Genomic DNA, 19808 nt, shown 5'->3' with positions numbered 1-19808 from the left:
GCTTTAGCTGGCTGATGTGTATTTAATGCAAGTCCAGCATGCAGCAGCTTACTGAGAAGTTTCAGGAAAGTAGAAGTGAAAAGTAGCGATAAATGCACTCTGTTTAAATGAGAGTATCTAAAAGAAAATTCATTATTGACATTTCTGCTAAACTCCTTGAAATACAGCTGAAAGACTGCATTTTGACCACATCTTGATTGATTTAAAATCCACTGTGGTGGTGTACAGAGGCAAAATTACAAAATATGACTCACTGTTGAGTCACTAAATGAGGTGCATTGTTGTAGGTGGAGGAGGGTACAGACTAAGAATAAGACTGGTAGCAAATAGCGTCTATGGCATTTGAAACAGCTGACTACGTAAAATGACAACTGAACGCCTGAACCTGCTCACCTTTTGTTACCATGGCTTGTTTGAAACCTAATTAGTGTTTACAGTATTCACGTCATCAAATCATGACAGACTGTATATAATAGATGGATGCAGGTGCAGTCAAATGGTAAGTGGCCTGTATTTGTATAGCGCTTTACTTAGTCCCTAAGGACCCCCAAAGCGCTTTACACTACATTCAGCCTTACACGGGCACAGCCGTAAGAACAAAGTCTGCCACTGACATATTTAATGGAAAAGGTTTTTTACACATTTCTGTTTGTGAATGAGGCTCAGTGTTCTTACCCTGCTAAATAAAGTGAACTGAAAGTCTTGAGGTGGAATGAACCTCTGACTTAAGGTTTCACTTAAACTGAGTGAAAAATAACTGAAACTTTAAGAGTAACAAATAACAAAAGTCCCAGGAGCCTAAATGAGATGGCAAGGAGAAACTGAAAAAAAAGGGACTAGGCAGAGAGGAAGCAATCCTTTCATCCCTTCAGAGTAAAGAGAGCTGTAGAAGCATAGCACACTGACACTTATCAGCTGTTAGTGTGTGTGTGTGTGTGTGTGTGTGTGTGTGTGTGTGTGTGTGTGTGTGTGTGTGTGTGTGTGTGTGTGTGTGTGTGTGTGTGTGTGTGTTTGGGGCATCCGTGTGTTAAAGTGTACATGTTTGCTTGGATTTAGCTCATGTGTCAGTGGTACAAAACCTATTGTTGGTTCCAAAGCAGTACGAATGAAATCATGAAAACTACAATGTTAGAAGTAATAAAAACAGCTGTTCAGTATCTCGTCCAGGTTGCATCTTGTTATGGAATTTAAATTAAGCACTCAACACAAGATTTTTGTGTAAATTGATGTCTATTAAAGCCCATTATGACACGTCACTGCATTAAATGTCCATTAAGCCCAGCTGTTTCACAGGATACAGACATACTTGCCAAATCAGAGATTTCTCCTTCAAACTTCATTCAAGTCAAATTTATCGCTGCTAATCCATTTTATTGTGACAACATTTCACATAATTTTTCTTTTTACTATTAAATGTGTGGGCATAATTATGTATGCAATTTTATAACATTTATACAATGTTGTGGTGGCAGAAATCTACATTATCTATTGTAAAAGTTGCCCATCTTGATGGACAGGTATGCCAAAACAAAGAAGCAACATCAGGGCTGAAAAATTAAACCCACACTGAAGTGTAGTCCCTGGAGTGGCAATGTTCCCGTGTATCCCCCAAATTAAAATGCCGAGTTTCACAGCAGAAAAAATCCTGTTTACAGCCTGCTGTCAAAAAGAAGGTAAACTATACAGCTGTTACAGGCGTCAGTATGTTAAAGTTTACAGTTCATGAAAGTGAAAAATGAAAAACTAGAAAATGAGAAAAAGACTGAACAAACAAGGTTGCCAAGAGAAAGACGGTTCTCCTGGCAACCGTACTCGGTTGCTATACTTGGTGGTTTAAACCCTTTCAAAACTAACTCCTGCTATTAACAGTATGCAAGCAAACAACCAGTATGTTGTTTCCAAATTATTTATGTATTGTTTTGTTATTAAATAATTAAATATTAAATAAGATGTAGAATATAAAATAGTGTCGGGGCATTCACAGGAGAACTGTCCAAATAAAATAAAATAACATGCTGATGGAAAGGCAGATGAGGAGGGACAGGTTTTAAGTAATAAGATCACCTGGAAAAAAAATAACCATAAGAAGAGACACATACACTCTTTCTTAAACGCTGTTAATGGGAATGTTTATTCTATGTACTAATTGTCTAAGGATACAGCGAGAGCAGTTTCTCCCAGAAAATCCAGTGATGGACACAGGGTAGAAGGAAAACTGGGGTTAAAGTGTCCCAGAACAATCGGAAGTTATGACACCTTCAGTTAATGAGCAATTAACCCTGAACAGGCCAATGAATCCATAACATTACTGAGGCAAAGTAGAAAACTGTTATTTAGATAAAGAAATTAAAACCTGAATTTATTTTAGGAAACATGGATTGCATTCACTAAAGAGGAGCAGAGCCATACAAGTTGTCGGCAGTCAATTGAAAGCCTGGTATTGGGATGGAATTACCAATTTATACATGCGTAAAGACACAGTCAGTGCTGAACAGTATATATAGGTTTTCCTCCATCCAGACGACGATGGAAAAAAACGGGAACAAGACAATTCTCAACCATATACTGCAGCCACAGCAAGATGGTTTTGTAGTAGAAGTGGGCACCGAGCCGGTCCAGATATTTCATGAAAACATGTGGCACATCATTGAACCAAGTATCACGAAGAACTGGGGAACAGTTCTCTCCCAGAAGTCCAGCAACTGGCCTCGCAATTCAAACATTGAACTGTGGCAGAGCAGGTTAGGCCTACATGGACTGCGTGGGTTGCTGGCTGTGCAGAGCAGCAGGGGAACTGTAATAGAACTGGGAAAAGAGTCCAGAGTGTGGAGAACTAATTGGAGAAAATAAAGGGAAGCAGAACAGCAAAATCAGATGGATGAATGTCAGGCCTGAAGAGCAAAGCTGAGGCTGTAAAGAGCTGCAGACTGAGGCAGAGCAGTATGAACGGTAGATGAGAGAGATGATAAACTTTTCAACTTTTTTATATGTGTTTGTTGTTTCCAGCTGCTCAGGTCAGATGGTTTAATCCTTCATAGTGAAAGATATTGCTTTTTATATCTTATATATTTTAGCATAACTAACACCGAGCTTTATCTTAACTTTTAACCAGAATGCTTTTCTTCTACAGTAATTAAATTATTTTGATGTCAGGTATTTGTCATATCCTTTGTTTATTAGTAGGTCCTAAAATACATTTTACACTCATGTTCTGTTATTACATTTATTTAATTGTAAAACAAAGAAAACATCTAAACTTAGGTTTAAAAAGAAAGTGTGTAAGATTAACTCATAACTGGGAAAATTAGTTAAAGTTACATTTTCAAGATATGACGTCTGCACAATTGCCTCTGTTGTGTTGCAGCATGGGGTTGAAATGTATTTATTTTTCTGGGTATTGGTATCGAGTTTAAATTCTAGTATTGTGACCACCCTAATGCTCACTTTGATATCATCTATGTACAAAGCACACAAAGCCAGGAAAAGCCGTACACCTGCTCAGCAGCATCTGAACCTGCTGCTTTAAACTGTGGTGTAAATTCAAGCTTCTGAAGCACAACATGTCATTTAAAGTTGGCTGCCAGAAAACTGGTTGGGTGAATATTTTGCCACCTACTATGGTGCCAAATGGTCCTCCTGAGTGTTGCTTCACATTTCATTTAATCGTATGTCTTGTTAGCATGGTGCTGCATCTTGAAAATTAATTTAATCTTAATAAACAGAAAACACCCTTTGCACAGTTGGGTTGCTCTACATATGCAAACAGCATTGTTGTTGGGTTTGTACAGATTCTCTGTGTGTGTTTTTTAATACAGCATGTGTATGTGTAAATGCCACTGTGTATGGCTGCGAGGCAACAGCACATGCAGGGGCATTAGTGTGAATGTGTGTGCTCCTCTTCCAGCTCCATCACACGCTGCAATGAGCCAAATACAGAAGGAGCCATTAAAGTTTCTGTCAAATTCCCCTGAAAAGCGGAGTAACCAATTAGTGGCCAACTACCACAAGGATGTCACATCTTAATCGCCCATTTCTTGTCTTTTACATATTTATAGGACACACACTGGCCTATTTCAAGCTGTTTTCTAACTGCTGTCTGATAAACTGCGCTGACGGCGGGAATGTTTTCAGCCAAAGACAGAAAAGAGAAGAAAAGAAAATCCACTGCTATCGTGGGAGAAGAGTGCGAAAAGATAACTTGGTTTGAGGAAGATGCAGCTTCGACAGAAGGGAGCGAGCAAATAAGCAGAGGAGAAACAGAGAAGAGCACGTGTCGACGCTCGAGAGGGGAGATGGAGGAAATCAACAAATTTGCTTGTGTGTCAAAGAGAGAGAAGGAAAGGGAGAGGGACAAACATTTATTTGATTTGGTGCCGTAAACTGGCAGAGTGCTGGAGTATGGAACGCCAGGACTGCCATAATGAATTAATTAAATACACCATTAAATAATTAATTAAATGTGGCAATAATTAATTAAAATTGGAATTAATTAATTAAATAAATAGTTATGACACATGTAATTAATTAATTATTGACACATTTAATTAATTATTTATGTATTTCACGTTTTAATTAATTATTGACACATTTAATTAATTATTTATGTATTTCACGTTTTAATTAATTATTGACACATTTAATTAATTATTTATGTATTTCACATTTTAATTAATTATTGACACATTTCATTAATTATTTATGTATTTCACATTTTAATTAATTATTGACACATTTCATTAATTATTGACACATTTAATTAATTATTTAATGATATATTGATTTATTTCATTTTGGCAGTCCTGACGCCTGGCTCTCATCATGAAATAATTTTATCTGTCAGCCTCACCCATCAAACTCAGGGGGCGGGGTTAACGCTGATCGAGTCAAAACCATTGCTTTGGCCTGGTGGCCATTGTTTCTAGCACACAACAACCGGCATGTGGAAGCTAACAGAACTGAGCTTTGAAAAACCCTGTTTGTGTGTTACCAAATACCGTTTTAATATTTTTTTAGCCGAGAATGTAGTGGTTTAATCTTCATGTGTCTGGTCGGTTTGTCAAGATACAGCCTCTTTGCAAAAGTGTTTCGATGATTTCGGAGATGTCGTCCCAGTCTCACGGCAAAGCGTGGGATAGACCCGCTCGCCTCGCAAGCAATCCCACCGACAAAGCGCAGGCCCCGGTACACAGCTGTAGTAACCCCCGCTGACTTCTTTTACTGAGGTTATATTTATCGGTGTTTTATTTCCTGATGTTCTTATGTGTCCTACGTGTTTCAGTCGCCAATTCTGAATTATAACTAACATTAAAAACATGTTTAAGGAGGAGAGAGAGCAAATAAATCTGTTTAACATCTGATCTTTGGGTTTTTGTTCAGTAATCAGCGTGACCTGTGTATAAACACATAAAAGAGATAACGTTGGTGTTTCTGTCATGTAGTAACTGCTGGCTTTAACTGTACAAAGGTTGTTCGACACTATGAAACACATACAGACTTCATGATGTTCGGCTAATATTTTCATTGTGAATATTAATCATGCTGACCTCGCTCTGTACACCACGCAGCGAGGTCAGCATATCCACGATATCCTCAGCTCCATGAGTTAACACAAAGTTTCCCAGCTGACTATCTAACTGCCAACTATTCCAGAGACGTGAAAATATACAGCATAAAGAAAAGTGTAAGAGACTCAGCAGCAGATTAGAATAACAGTTATACATTTAATAAATCACCAAATGAATCCAAGAAACGAGCAAACCTGTTCCGACAATTTGAATTTGTATTCCCTCAGCTGCAGACTCGCTGCTGTTTAAATGTTTGAAAAGGAAGATTAGATATAAACAAACGTCAAACATAGACTCAGTCTGCCTTCACATTTGATATGAGGCCAGCACGTATAGTGGCCTCAGCAGGCTATTACTGAAATACACGTGCTATATCATAAACTATGATATAAACAGGGAGGTCCTATTAACATGTTTAGTTTTAAAGGACACCTTCCTGCCTTTAGTCTCATTCATGAGCAGTATTCGTTTTCTTCTAACATCCAGAAGTCTGCACGATGTGTTTCATAGTTTGTAACAAGCCTTTGACAGGTAAACATAACATGACCGAAAAAGCAAAAAAAAAAAAAAAAAAAAAAAAGAGAGAGAGAGAGAGAGAGAGAGAGAGTGTTGACATAAGAAGAGAAAATGCTCTCAATTATGGAGACAGACAAATGGTTCATTTATGTTTGATGTGTGTTTATTCCTCCCTAAATATCGTCGGTGAAGTTCGCCATGCATGTCAGATTTTCCTGCGCATTTTTATACCTCTGCCAACAGAGAGAGAAAAAAAATCACATTCTAACAGACAGCTGGTGCTTAGAATACAGTTGAATAACTATTAAAAAACAGATGATATTTAGATGATAGTTCAGTCTAACACATGTGCCAGTGAACCATTAAACGTCTGTGAAACTATGCAGTTATGAAACGTAACTTTAACCTCAGCCAAACCGATTTGCTCAGTTGTAAATAAAACAGCGAAGTAAACGTGACCCGACAGACAGAACCTGAGTGAATGAAGTCCAGCGTTTAACCACTGAGAGCTAAAACTCAGCTGAGGTTTGAAAGCTGTGTGCCGGTGATTGGACATCAGCCGCTGATAAAGCTGTTCGCCTATAAAGTGCTGTGGCATGAATAAGGCACGGCGGGACCACGGAGCGACGTTCAGCGCCAACTTTATTTGATTCATGTCACACCACACCACCACCAACCCCTGAGTCCCCGTGTTTTAACACGGCGGGCGTGATTGCGGATGCCGTGCAGGTGCGTCCGCACGGCCCCGCAGACCACGCCCCACCACAAGTGCTCTGTAAGGAAACAAGCTCCAGCAGCTCTGCGCTCGGGGAAAACACTATATTTACTTATCTTGTGCAGAAAAATGCGCTGACATTGCGTTATATCGAGCACCGGCTGCCCAGTTAAACTGTGACTATCACCAGGTAACTAGGCGTGTTTCTTGAATTAGCAGCAGGTGTTAAACAGCTGACAGATGAGGAGGAGGATGCATGCAGGTAAACTGAGGGTCTGCTGAGCTGATCGCTGGTTTCGTGAGAAAAATGTCACCTCGTTCTTTATGTTACAGAAGCACAGAGACACAAGACCAGGCGGAAAGAGACGATCGTTCGGTGAAAATGAGAATCTGCGAATGCAACATGTGGAACACGGAGAGTGGAATATGTAAACAAACCAGTTAACGTAACCCCCTCGGTGCACTCTGCATGCTAACTGTTAGCAGAGCTAGTGAAATCTCTGAAAACATCTGAGCACTTTTGCAAGCATGTTCTATGTTGACAACCTGACCAGACATACGGCGCGACATTCGCGGCTAAAACACTGTTAAAAGTGTAGCTGGTGACAGAAAAACGGGGTATTTTAAAACTACACCACCACCATTGCTGCCTGTGATTTGATCTGCATTCTGGGATAACTGGCTGCCCCAAGTCTACACAAGCAATCGATTATCTAGGATCGACCTGTTTTGACTTACTTTGCACGGCAACCAATCAAATGTTAGAGAAGCTGCATGGGCAGCGTTAACCCCGCCCCCTGAGTTTGATGGGTGAGGCTGACAGATAAAATTATTTCATGACGAGAGCCAGGCGTCAGGACTGCCAAAATGAAATAAATAAATATATCATTAAATAATTAATTAAATGTGTCAATAATTAATTAAAATGTGAAATACATAAATAATTAATTAAATGTGTCAATAATTAATTAATTAAATGTGTCAATAATTAATTAATTAAATGTGTCAATAATGAATTAATTAAATGTGTCAATAATTAATTAAAATGTGAAATACATAAATAATTAATTAAATGTGTCAATAATTAATTAATTACATGTGTCATAACTATTTATTTAATTAATTAATTCCAATTTTAATTAATTATTGCCACATTTAATTAATTATTTAATGGTGTATTTAATTAATTCATTATGGCAGTCCTGGCACTCCATACAGAGAGTGTGCCTGCATTGTTAATGTTCTACTTGGCAAAGGAGAGGACCTTGAACAGCAAAGCACTGCCACCCCAGTCTGCCAGTCAAAATGATTTTTTTCTCTATTTCAGCAGCATTCGAGACATTTGAGGCAGATTTGCAGCTCAATTAGGCAAATTGGGCAGATTATCAACCTTTATAAGTTGAGGTTGTGATGGAAAAGAAAACAATTATCTGGTGTATTTTTATTTTACTTACTAGACTGTCCTTTACACCGATACTCATAAACACACAGGACCCTTCAATCATTGTCATTATGGTTATTTTATAGTATTGCTTCAGATTCCATACATATTCCCTACAATATCCCTACATAGTATTTTTTTTATTGCAGATGTCCAAACTGGTAATGAACCGATTATTTGCTACAAGGTAACTTCAGACTAAAAACAATCTGCCCTCTGTATAAAGATCTGAAACTAATGTGAGGTTTCTGCAGACTGAGGTAGATAAAAACAGTGCCTCTGTAAAGTATTCACAAAGCTGCTGTTCCACATTTTGTCATGTTACAGCCTTATTTTAAAACGAATTGGATTAATTTTTGACCTTAAAATTCTGCACAGAACATCTGTGACTGACAAAGGGAAAAAAAGTTCTTCCAAATTTATAAAAATGTTAGAGCACAAAACAAGCCATGAAGTCAGTGGGATTGTCTACAGACTTCCGAGACAGGATTGTGCAAAAAAAAAAAAAAAAGAATATCTGCAGCACTGAAGGTCCAACGAGCACAGTGGCCTCCATCATCATTAAAGAAGTTTGGCACCTTCAGGACACTTCCTGTTGGTGTCTGGGTGGAAGGGTCAGGGAGGTGAGCAAGAACCTGAACATCACTCTGACAGAGTTCCAGCATTGCTCTGTGGAGAGAGATGTTATTGGTAGCAGAAACCGGGAGACTAGACAGGGATGAAGGAAAAAGGAATGCAGCAAAGTACAAGCATCATTGATGACAGCCCACTCCAACGCGCTGTGGAGCACAGAATTAGGCAAAAAGTTCATCTTCCAACAGGACAACGACCATGAACACACTGCCAAGATAACAAAGGAGTGGCTCCAGGACCAGTCTATGAATGTCCTTCAGTGGCAAAGAGCCTGACTGAACATATGTGGAGAGATCTGAAAATGTTTGCTCACTGACGCTCCCCATCCAACCTAATGGAGCTTAAGAGGTTCTGCAAAGAAGAATGGGTGTGGCTCCTGTGCTCACAGCCAGAACTTTGTAGCTGAGATGATGGTGTTAAGTATGATATTTTGTGCTGAGATCATGCAGAGCCAAGAATAAAACAATAAATAAATTAGAATAAGTGCAAATACATTTGTACGATTGTACAAACAACAAGGTCATTTAAAACTTTGACGCGTTGTTTAATATTAGCAATGACCAAAATAACAGCATATTGATATGTGACAAAAATGAAGGAAAATATGAGAAAAAGATGAGAACTTAGACTAAACTTCTTTGGAGTGATCACACTGAGAAAGGACGCTTCAGGGCCAGCATACATGGGCGAAATCATTAAGCATTCAGTAAATTAACAGATATTGTATTAAGGTTGCACCATACGGCATATGCAAAAAGATTGCAATAAACCTCCACTTCTTCTATTTGCACAGAGTTTTTCTGCTGTCTATAGTCTTGCCCTCTTCTTTCTCTCTGAACGTTTAGCTGGCAGCATGCCCGCTGACACTGAGTGTACATCGCATCGATTTTTACTCTACTGTCGAGGTAATCGTTTAAACAACAGAGCCTCCGCTCCACACAAAGGCCTTCAGTGATTTAATGATTTAAAGATTTTTCTTTCTGTGACCTCTGTGTCCAAGCGTGTTGGTCGATACCAATAAAATTTGCTTGTGCATGCGTGCTTGCATGCTTGCTTGCATGCTTGCTTGCATGCTGTGGCCTTTGTATGCATGCACTCAAGTGTGCTACTTGCATGTCAGCGTAAATCTTTAGCCAGCAGAGTGTATGGTTCCACAGTAGCAGCTGTATAGCCCCGATATGAGGTTGTAAAGCATTCAAGGCTTCAAGGAAAAATTACAACTATATTTACAGGACATGTAATAATGGAGCTAGTATGAATAATGCAGCCTGAAAAGCTTTTATCCAAACAGTACTCCTGTCCTTCTACGATTCTGGTCATTCTTTTTTGATTATTCAAGAGACATTTCAGTTTTATAATAAAAATCACCACACAAACAGCGCCTGCACTATAATAATGCGCCTAAGATGGGTACAAAGAGACATAATCAAGGTCCAGGCAAATATATTTGCAATGGTGGTGGAAAAGAAAATATCTTAAGAGCAGTTATGCACCTGTTGGCATGACAACCACCAAAACACATGATCATCAACATGTCCTTGATCATTCGGCTTATGGTTACCCATTGTGTAGATTGCAGTAGGGACACAACAATTTGAACATAAGTTCAGGTCATCGGTCGATCACAAAGGAAAAGCTACACCCTCTCTAATCTACACCTACAGCCCTTTATGAATTACCAATTAACCTGACATGAATGGCTTTTGGAGGAAGCTGGAGTAATCTCTATTAACAGGCTACAAGTGCTCTGGGAGAATGTGCAAATCCCACATAGAAAGACCACAGCCGATGAGGGCCAATCAGAAGGCCGGAACCTTCTTGCTTTGGGGTCACAGTGCAACATGCTTAACAAAGCAAAGGTGCAGTCATCACTACTAATCTGATGTGAGAATCTCTTCAACTCATGCATCTGTGGGCTGGACAGCACCTTGGCATCCAAGCTAGCAAGCATTAGCTTATGATGCCACCCTTTCTTCCAAATACTGGAAAAAAATAAATAAATAAACAATCTAAATTGCGGGTTTTAAATTCTCTACAGCAGGCACATTGTACTGGCAGTAAAACAGAGACATAAAAATGGCAGAATAGAGGAAAAAGAGACCGGTCAAACAGCAATAACAATAGTTGTAGTTGCGATTACAGATTGAAAAGAGTCTCAAAAGGAGAGAGAATGATAGATGGACAGCACTGGGGACTGTGTCTCCAGTGCTTATCTTAAAGTTGCTCTCCAGCCTTCACTCTGAAGCACTGCTGCTAATAGATTCACACCATGGGTGGCATACAGGGCAGTGAAGTAGCTTTGCAGAGCAGCGTGCGCCACATGACTACATTTATCTCAGTTAAAGCTTGAATAGATGATCTTCAAACTTCTTGTATCACTTGTAATTCCATCCCAACAATAAATGGTTTTAACCAGTTATTAAATATGTAGCTTTAAACGGCTTGTTTGAAGAACCCATGGAAAACTCTTTTGCTTCACTAACAGAAGTACTGCTAGTATAAAAACAAATTCACCGTTCACTGCAACTACATTTTTAGACAACTAAATGTAAAATTCTCAAAATGCATACAGTGTTAATTGGAACATTATATTTAGTACAGAGCTGTTTAAGTCCTATATTTGTACACACTGTTGCATAGACTGCAGTTATAATAACTTACGTGCTTTAACGTGTCACTATGGCAGTTAAATAGCATCTTGGTCTGGCTTATGCCGATAAAGTCCCTCATTAAAAAAGGCCAACTTTAGAGTAGAAATACATAAGTCTACAGCCTGTTACAAAAACATTTCTCATTTTAACTACATAATGTTCTTATTTATGACAAATATGGGGTAGTGGTGGTCGTGGAGGGACCACAGGTAACTTGAGTTGTGTGAATCAAGCTTGGTTAGCAATCCCATTATATCAGCTGATAGCAGATGAAGGTAATGACAGCCTACATCAGTTGATAGTCCAGCTGCTATAAGCCACTTTACAACTCCTCCTTAAACAGTGTAATGGCAAGCAGGTGTTCCACACACATATGAAAGGTGTGGAAAATACAAATGACTGCAAATAGAAATAAATCCTCTTTTCGCTATATTGCTCCTCAATGAAATGCAAATGTGACAAGTAAAAATTGCTCTCATTTACACAAACAGATGTGCACTGTTTAGGAGAACCTGTGGGGTGATCGTGGCTCAAGAGTTGGCAGTTCGCCTTGTAATCGGAAGGTTGCCGGTTCGAGCCCCGGCTCGGACAGTCTCGGTCGTTGTGTCCTTGGGCAGGACACTTCACCTACCGCCTACTGGTGTTGGCCAGAAGGGCCGACGGCGCGATATGGCAGCCTCGCTTCTGTCAGTCTGCCCCAGTGGCTACAACTGTAGCTTGCCTCCACCTGTGTGTGAATGGGTGGATGACTGGGTGTGTAAAGTGCTTTGGGGTCCCTAGGGGACTGTACAAATACAGGCCATTTACCATTTGCACCTTGCTTACCAGGGTAGCTACTATTAGCTGACATTGCTTGCTAATGATGGCACAACTCCCAGGGAGATTTCTTGCTCCCACAACAGCCAAATACTACAAATCCTGCAGGTAAGAGCGAAGCATACAGTGCCCCATGAACCTTATATAATACATAGTACAAATAAAAACAAGGGAGTGTGGGTGTCTGCACCTCGATTATTGTAATTAGAACTAATGAACACTAATGAACCCAAATTACCTTTGCGTGGGTGCCTGTTTCTCAGATTGTCGTGGCTCACTGTGCTGAGCAGGTGTGCTCTCTCTGAAGGGATTAGGGCTCGCAGTATATTCGTGACACACACATATACACACACTCCAGCTGTCCACTAGCATCCTACTGTGTCTGCATCTGCTCTGAAGCATTAAAGCTGGTTTTTTGTTTTTGTCTTTTTGAACTGATGCTGATAACTACAAAAACACTCAAACACTCAGAAACAACGACGCTCCATTTAGAGGAGGCTGGATGCGTTATACAAGTAACACCGCACATGACAAATTGCTCTGTATAATCTGGAGTGAAATCATGTCAGGATAATGAGGATTTATCTTCTGATGTGAAACGATAACAGTGCTACGGCTTCATAAAGTTAAATTAAGCAAGAAATAATTCAACAAATCAGGCCAGTCATGCCTGATGCTTCAGCGTATAGCTTAATACTGTTTGTATTTCTCCTCTTATAGTTCAATCTCCAGTTCTAATTTTTAAAGTTTTCTGGTGGCTCTTCCCTGTTTCTCTGGCTTTGATAGCAACATAACATAACATAACAACAACCCGGCAGACCGATCTGAGTTGCTCCCATGGCTCTCTGCACAACTGGGAAGTGAAACAAGACCCACGAGCATTTCATGTAGCTGTGGGCCTTTCTGAAGAAGACAGCACAAACTGATAACAAAACAGACTTTCTAATGTACCTACTGCTGACTCTATGATAAAGAGGCACACAAATAATGTCACTTTTCACTCATTAAAAATAAATTATGTACCTTCTTGTAGCTTCTGAGAGGATAATGTCATAGTTAGCTATAATATGTAATTTTGCTGTGGGAAACATTATTTGTGTCTGCTCTGGTACAGACACAGAAAACATCTCATTTTCAGTCTTGTCCTTATACTTGATCATTTCATTGGATTTTTGTCTGTTAAGTCTCTTAAAACTAAACTATGGACTGTTCAAGCATAAAAAAGGTATCTAATTCAAGGTATGACTCAGTGTTGTATCTATATATAGCAGACAACTTAGCAAGTCCTTAAGAAATAGCAAACAAATTGAGTAAAGACCACACACAGGACCTGAGAGATGTATTTTTCAGTTCATCCACTGTTCGCCAAGGCCAAAGCCTTCAGTAATAGTAATAAATCACACAGCAATAGTACATTCATGTAGTTGTAAAAAACATGACAATATATTAAGTAATCCAAAGTATTCAGAATACGTTACTCTCATTGAGTAGCTTAACGGAATACGTTACAAAATACATTTAGCACCATGTATTCTGTAATCTGTAGTGGAATACATTTTAAACGTAACCTTTCCAACACTGACCTCCTCAGAGCCTAGACTTCAATACTTTGTAACAGGCTGCAAGAAGAACAGAACAAAAGTCAGCAAACATCCAAACAAAAGCTTTGAATCTCAATCAAGCAGACTGGAGAACTATTCCTGAAGACTGCTTCGAGAAATTACAAGAAAGTTTGCCTAAGAGAGTCCAGAAGAATAAAGGCGATCATTCCAAATATTTTCTTTCAAGTGCATTAGAATCAAGAATTTTGCAGAATACTGTATAACCAAACAACTCAACAGATTTTCAAGTTCTAAACGTTAAAAGAGAGAAATCTATTAAATAAAATGAATAATATTGACAAAAAGATATAAGGAAAACAATGCAATATTACAGATTAAATGAATTTAACTCCATTGGTTTAAGTGTAAAATTACAGCTAGATGTTTACCTCGATGACAATCTGGCTTTAATTTGAAGAACGAGGATCTAAGTGAGGATAATGTTCACAAACACATGCTGGGGCAAATTAATCATGACAGGAACAAATTACATTTCTGAGGACTCCAAAAAGAGAAAAAAAAAAGAAAGAGATACAATTGTGGATGTTCATCAGGTTTGAGCTGTACCGACCAACACACTGTGAACACATGAAGGAAACCATCTCCAGACTCCTAACAGAGTGACGAATAGTCTGAGGGATCACAAAAAAACATGGACTACAGCAAAGCAGCTAAGCTCCTCTCTCCTAATGGCTAATGTGAATATTTAGTGAATTTAACAATCATGCTGTGTATGTGTGGGGTGGTGCAAGGAGCTGCCCTTCACATGAACAAGCCTGCAGGCTGTTGGAGCAATGTTTTGTGTGTATGCTGCACTCAGCTCTCTGACTGACAGTAAACTCGTGGCACTCAAGTAGAAAGAAAAGAAAGGGTTAGTGCCTTGGGTATTCATTATGATTTTCCTATTGAGCCTTCTCCCCCTTTATTTACCATAAAGTCTCACTGAGATAAAAATATATATATATATATTTTTCAAGAGAGACCTGACCAAGGTATCACTCATATAAACTTGCATTTTAAAAGAAGACATATACGGCATGATGAAAATATATCCACAGCAAAAATTAACACAGAGACCACTAAAGAGAAAAAACATCCACTAGCTCCCTTCACCAAATTCTGTGAGCCCCGTAAATTCCTCACTGGATGTGCAGACCTGTGAAACACTAAACAAACGAGAAAAACCTTTAGCAGCAACAACTTGGAGTGATACTTTCTTTATAACTTCATCAGCTTTGCACATCGTTTGGGAGAGATTTTGGTGCACTCTTCTTTACAGCATAACTTTGGTTCACTGATGTTTGGGGTTATTTGTTTATGAGCAGCTCTCTGAAGGTTTCAACCACAGTATTTCAATCAATGTAAGATCTTTGGCCAGGCAATTGAAACACCTTTAATCTTTTCTTTTTAAGCCCTTTTGTTGTAGATTTGCTGTAGATTGTGTTGTTGCGTACAATAAATAAAACATACATGGTCAACTTAATGACAGCAATGTACCCAGGCAGGTGCTGTGGTTGCAAAAAAAAAAGCCCAAATCATCATCCCTCCACCGCCATGCTTGATAGTTGATATGAGGTGTTTGTATCGATTAGAGATGGACCGATCCGATATTACGTATCGGTATCGGTCCGATACTGACCTAAATTACTGGATCGGATATCGGAGAAAAAAAAAAAAGTAATCCGATCCATTAAATATCACGAAAGCACCTCACAAAACTTGCAACACGCCGTAACTCACCTCAGAACGTTAGAACGTCGGAGCAGTATGCATCACGTGATAGAGCGGCTGTGGCATGCGGGACCTGTCGGTGGTCTGGATAGCATTTGGAGCTTCGCTAGCAACCCGGCATTTCATCTCCGACAAAGTTATCCCCGAGAGAAGTAAAGCAAGTGTGTAAGTCCATCTCTGAATGTTTGTAAAGCATTCCTGCGTTAAGCTTAACAAGCGACTGCCTCTCCTGCTGCTACTTCAATGGTGAAACTGCTTAACTGTGAATGTGTGTGTGAATGGGTGGATGACTGGATATGTAAAGCGCTTTGGGGTCCTTAGGGACTAGTAAAGCGCTATATAAATACAGGCCATTTACCATTACCATTTAACGATCAGCTGATCGGCTTTTCTGTCGCGAGTCCGTCTCTCTTGTTTGTTTTTGGCCCACTTTGCACCAGAAAGAGGAAACCAGCGGCTGAACAACAGCAGCACATTTAAGCTTGATAAGCTGTTGTTAGAATTTATTTAATATTACTTTCTACTCGAGGATCTTTTTCTACGTAGCTGACGGCTGGTAACTGTGCAGGGGCGGATCTAGCAAAGTTTAGCCAGGGGGGCCGATAGGGCATGAACAGGGAAAAGGGGGCACAAAGACATACTTTTCTTTCTTATTCTCATTTAAAATGTCGAGCTTTTAATAAATAATTATCTGACACCCAAAGTTTTAATTTGATGTAAAATGAATAGAAGTCAATTACTGTATATAGTAACTATTAAGTCTAATATATATACCCTAGTAAGCTATAGTACTTTTTCCTTTGGGAAGGTACCATCTGTGCAGTCTGCAATTTTGTTGAAGAAAGATGTTGAATCTATTTAATATTTCTTGAAAAATAATTGATTTCTGTGCATTTTTTTTCACATTGCATCAAATTAAGGTTGATTACGTCGATTAAGCATCATGAGGTGGAGCGTGAGGGGTGGTTCCTTATTTTTTATTTATTTATTTTTGTTGTTGCTGGGAGTTGGAACCCTATTAGTTAGGTTGCTTAATATTTATGCTAAGTACTCTTTAAAATACCAGAATAGGGAGGATGGTGTAGGTCTAAGTTTATTAGATTGATCAGTATTGCTGAACTATGAAATATTTTTTTTGCATACAGGTATAACAGAATAGCTTTAGTGTAGTTGTTGTTTTAAACTTGAGTATGAACTTATACAAAATGCAGCAAGATATTTAAAAAACAGTTTTGTTGATTAAAAAACACTATATCGGATTCATATCGGTATCGGCAGATATCCAAATTTATGATATCGGTATCGGTATCGGACATAAAAAAGTGGTATCGTGCCATCTCTAGTATCGATATGCTGTGATTGGTTTACAGCAAACGTGTACGCATTATGATCAAACATCACTTTGGTCTCATATTCTTAAACGACATTGTTCGAGAAGTCTTGTGGTTTGTTCAGATGCATCTTTGCAAGTCTAACCCATGATGTCATTTTCTTTTCAGAGAGAAGAGCCTTTCCCCTGGGAACCTTTTTTAAAAAGCCATACTCGTCTTTTTGTCTTTTTACTGTCATGAACTGTAACATTGAACATTTTTATGCTAACTCAGGCCTGTATAGCCTGTGAATCTTATCCTAATCTAGTGCTCAGAACATTAAATTCTGTATCGTTCATGGACAATCGACAAGATTTCTGTTGGAAGAATCTTTGACATTTGACAGTCCAAACCTTTGTTCTTCTTCAACAGAGCGTCTTGTGAACTTTGCATAGATACAACACCCACTTCCCCTTGAGATTCATTTCACAGATAAATGGTACGATGGGGCCTAGATGTCAGGACATCTCCTGTACCAGAGATGTCCTGACATTTTCCTTTAGAATTTACTGGTATCATTTGGAGTTAATTCGTCTATTACTGATAACACAGGAACATTACTTCCAAACCAATTTTTCTGCTGCATTTAGAGCTCCCACTTGTTACTGTAATCTAATCATCAATTGATTCTAGAGGCTGATAAACCTCAAAAGAACAGGCTGACCGCTTTCCTAACAGTACGTGTCAGGGTGACATCAGGGAGATGTAGCCCCAAAATTTAGCTCGAAAACCTGATGCAGCAAATAGAAGCTGATGGCTGAGACCAGTAACAACCAGCTGGCTAAAAGTGAATGTGACAGACGAGACAGGGGACCCCTGAAAGTTAGGGTTATCCATGGTTGGTTTGGGCATTTGTTGTTAGTATCCAAGGTTTCATATCCCCAACCGAGAGCTATTTAAATGCAGGCATAATGACGGTGAGCGGCTGTTTGGACAGAAGCTAAGCTCTGTGTCTCTTTCTCTCTAGGGACTCCTCTTCCTTCCGCTGCTAATGAAGCCATTTGCACACCTACACAGACACACACCTGTATGAGTGCGAGTGCATGCTGAGGTCACACCGGTAGCCCCGCACATCCATCCACACACACACACACACACACATCAGGTGTAAGTGGATCAGACCTGCCAGATGGCTGTGGAACCATTCCTCTGCCTGATGTGAAAGACACTCGCTTTTTTAAATGGCCATCTCCTGCTTTTAACTCTACCCCGTGTTAATCAAAGGAAAATCATGCACCTACAAGGCACGGTGGGGAGTGGCACCAAATGGGGCAAGAAATGGCTGGAAAATCACAGTGGGAACTGAGTTTGGGTGACAGACAGGCTGCCACTTCAAAGGGAGAGATAAAGGTTTTGTAATCTGCACCCCTATGCTCTTCAACTTTGTCCCCTCCCTTCATTTGGTGTTACATTGGTCATCCTCAGCTCTCCTATCATCATCACCGTCGCCTTCATCTGATCCCCGGTCTGAGCATGAGCAAGTATCGGAGATTTTATGGCGTAACTTTGAAGACGGCTTTGAAAACTAATGTAATCAAATGCAATTTTTTTACCAGACACAAATGATATCTTTGTGCTTTTCTGCTTTGTTTACATGAAAAGAAACAATTTAGAAGTAGACAGGAGCTGATGTTCAGAGATACAGCCGACTGCCAGTACGTGGGAGGAAAGTCAATGAATAATGAAACGACCTCCTAAGTCTCAGTAACATATAATAAAGCTATTTATCATGTCTCGTACCCGCCGGCTGGTCACGAAGGCAGCATGTCATTAAAAATGAGCAGATGTCCCTACCTCAGGAGGAGCTTACGTTTGCAAGGCAGAGATAATCCAGCTAAGCATCCTGTGGAATTCTGTTTTTATGTGTGAGAGCACATGCTTACACATACATCTGAGTGCTAGACCAACCCAAATGTAACACAGGGTGCCAAATATAAGGCCTGGGGGGGCAGAATTAGGACAACCAAAGAGTCCAGTCCGGCCCACTTGATGCTTTGAAAAATGTGAAAGAAGGCATCAATTTTTGGACCTTTAACTGTGTTTTACAACCTTTCTTAATGTTTTAGACATTGCCCACAGTCAATCACACCAATTTTACTACCGGTAATTGATAAATAAGCAATTAAACAGAAATCTTTGCATTGTTGCACTTACTGTAGAAATATCTAGAAATATACATAGAAATAAAAAAAGAAATGAAAAAAGAAAAAAGAAACAACCTTTCCTCCAAAAAAACGAGGACATTTTTCATGAATTACCAAAAACTTTCTATTTTTGGGAGTCTGGGCAACGAGCTAACAGAATGATTTCTTTAATTTTACACATTTATTTCTTACAATTTAAGCCAGATATTAATTATGCTGACAGACTTCTTCCAGCAGCATTACTTTATCATGTAGAAAAAACTGAGACCTACTGCTGAAACTATACGTCTTTTTCTTTTATCCAGACAGCTCTCATTAAATGTGTAGTTAAAATTTGTTACACTAACAAAAGGGGAGTTTCACTGGTCTGGCCAACTTGAGCTCAAAGTGGGCTATATGTGACCCACATTGTTAATAACTTAGCTCTAACATCTCCATTTCTCCAAGCTCCTTGCAGATGTTTGGCCGTCACTCTTGGAGTAAAAGTCCCTCTGACTGCTCTGACTCCTGGTGAAGAGCTTCCCTCCACCTGAGGGTTAGGGTAATTTGACAGCAAGCCTAGCCACTGTATCATCCATATATCCATCCCTCCATTCTCTTCCACTTATCCTTGTCATTGCCTCATG

The 19808-nt window shown here is 39.3% G+C and overlaps 1 protein-coding gene across 2 annotated transcripts in view; it reads right to left on the bottom strand.

Annotated features, from left to right (window-relative positions):
• rab26 (RAB26, member RAS oncogene family) overlaps window positions 1-19808 on the bottom strand; it is a 112723-nt gene that overhangs the window by 21818 nt on the left and 71097 nt on the right. The window lies entirely within an intron of this gene.

This window comes from Aulonocara sp. 'chitande type north' Nkhata Bay, linkage group LG8 (genome assembly GCF_057382095.1).
Source record: "Aulonocara sp. 'chitande type north' Nkhata Bay isolate Kocher_YH1m ecotype deep benthic linkage group LG8, A_spYH_male_GT1.1, whole genome shotgun sequence".
Taxonomy (NCBI): Eukaryota; Metazoa; Chordata; class Actinopteri; order Cichliformes; family Cichlidae; genus Aulonocara; species Aulonocara sp. 'chitande type north' Nkhata Bay.
This window is presented reverse-complemented; position numbering and strand designations above follow the sequence as displayed.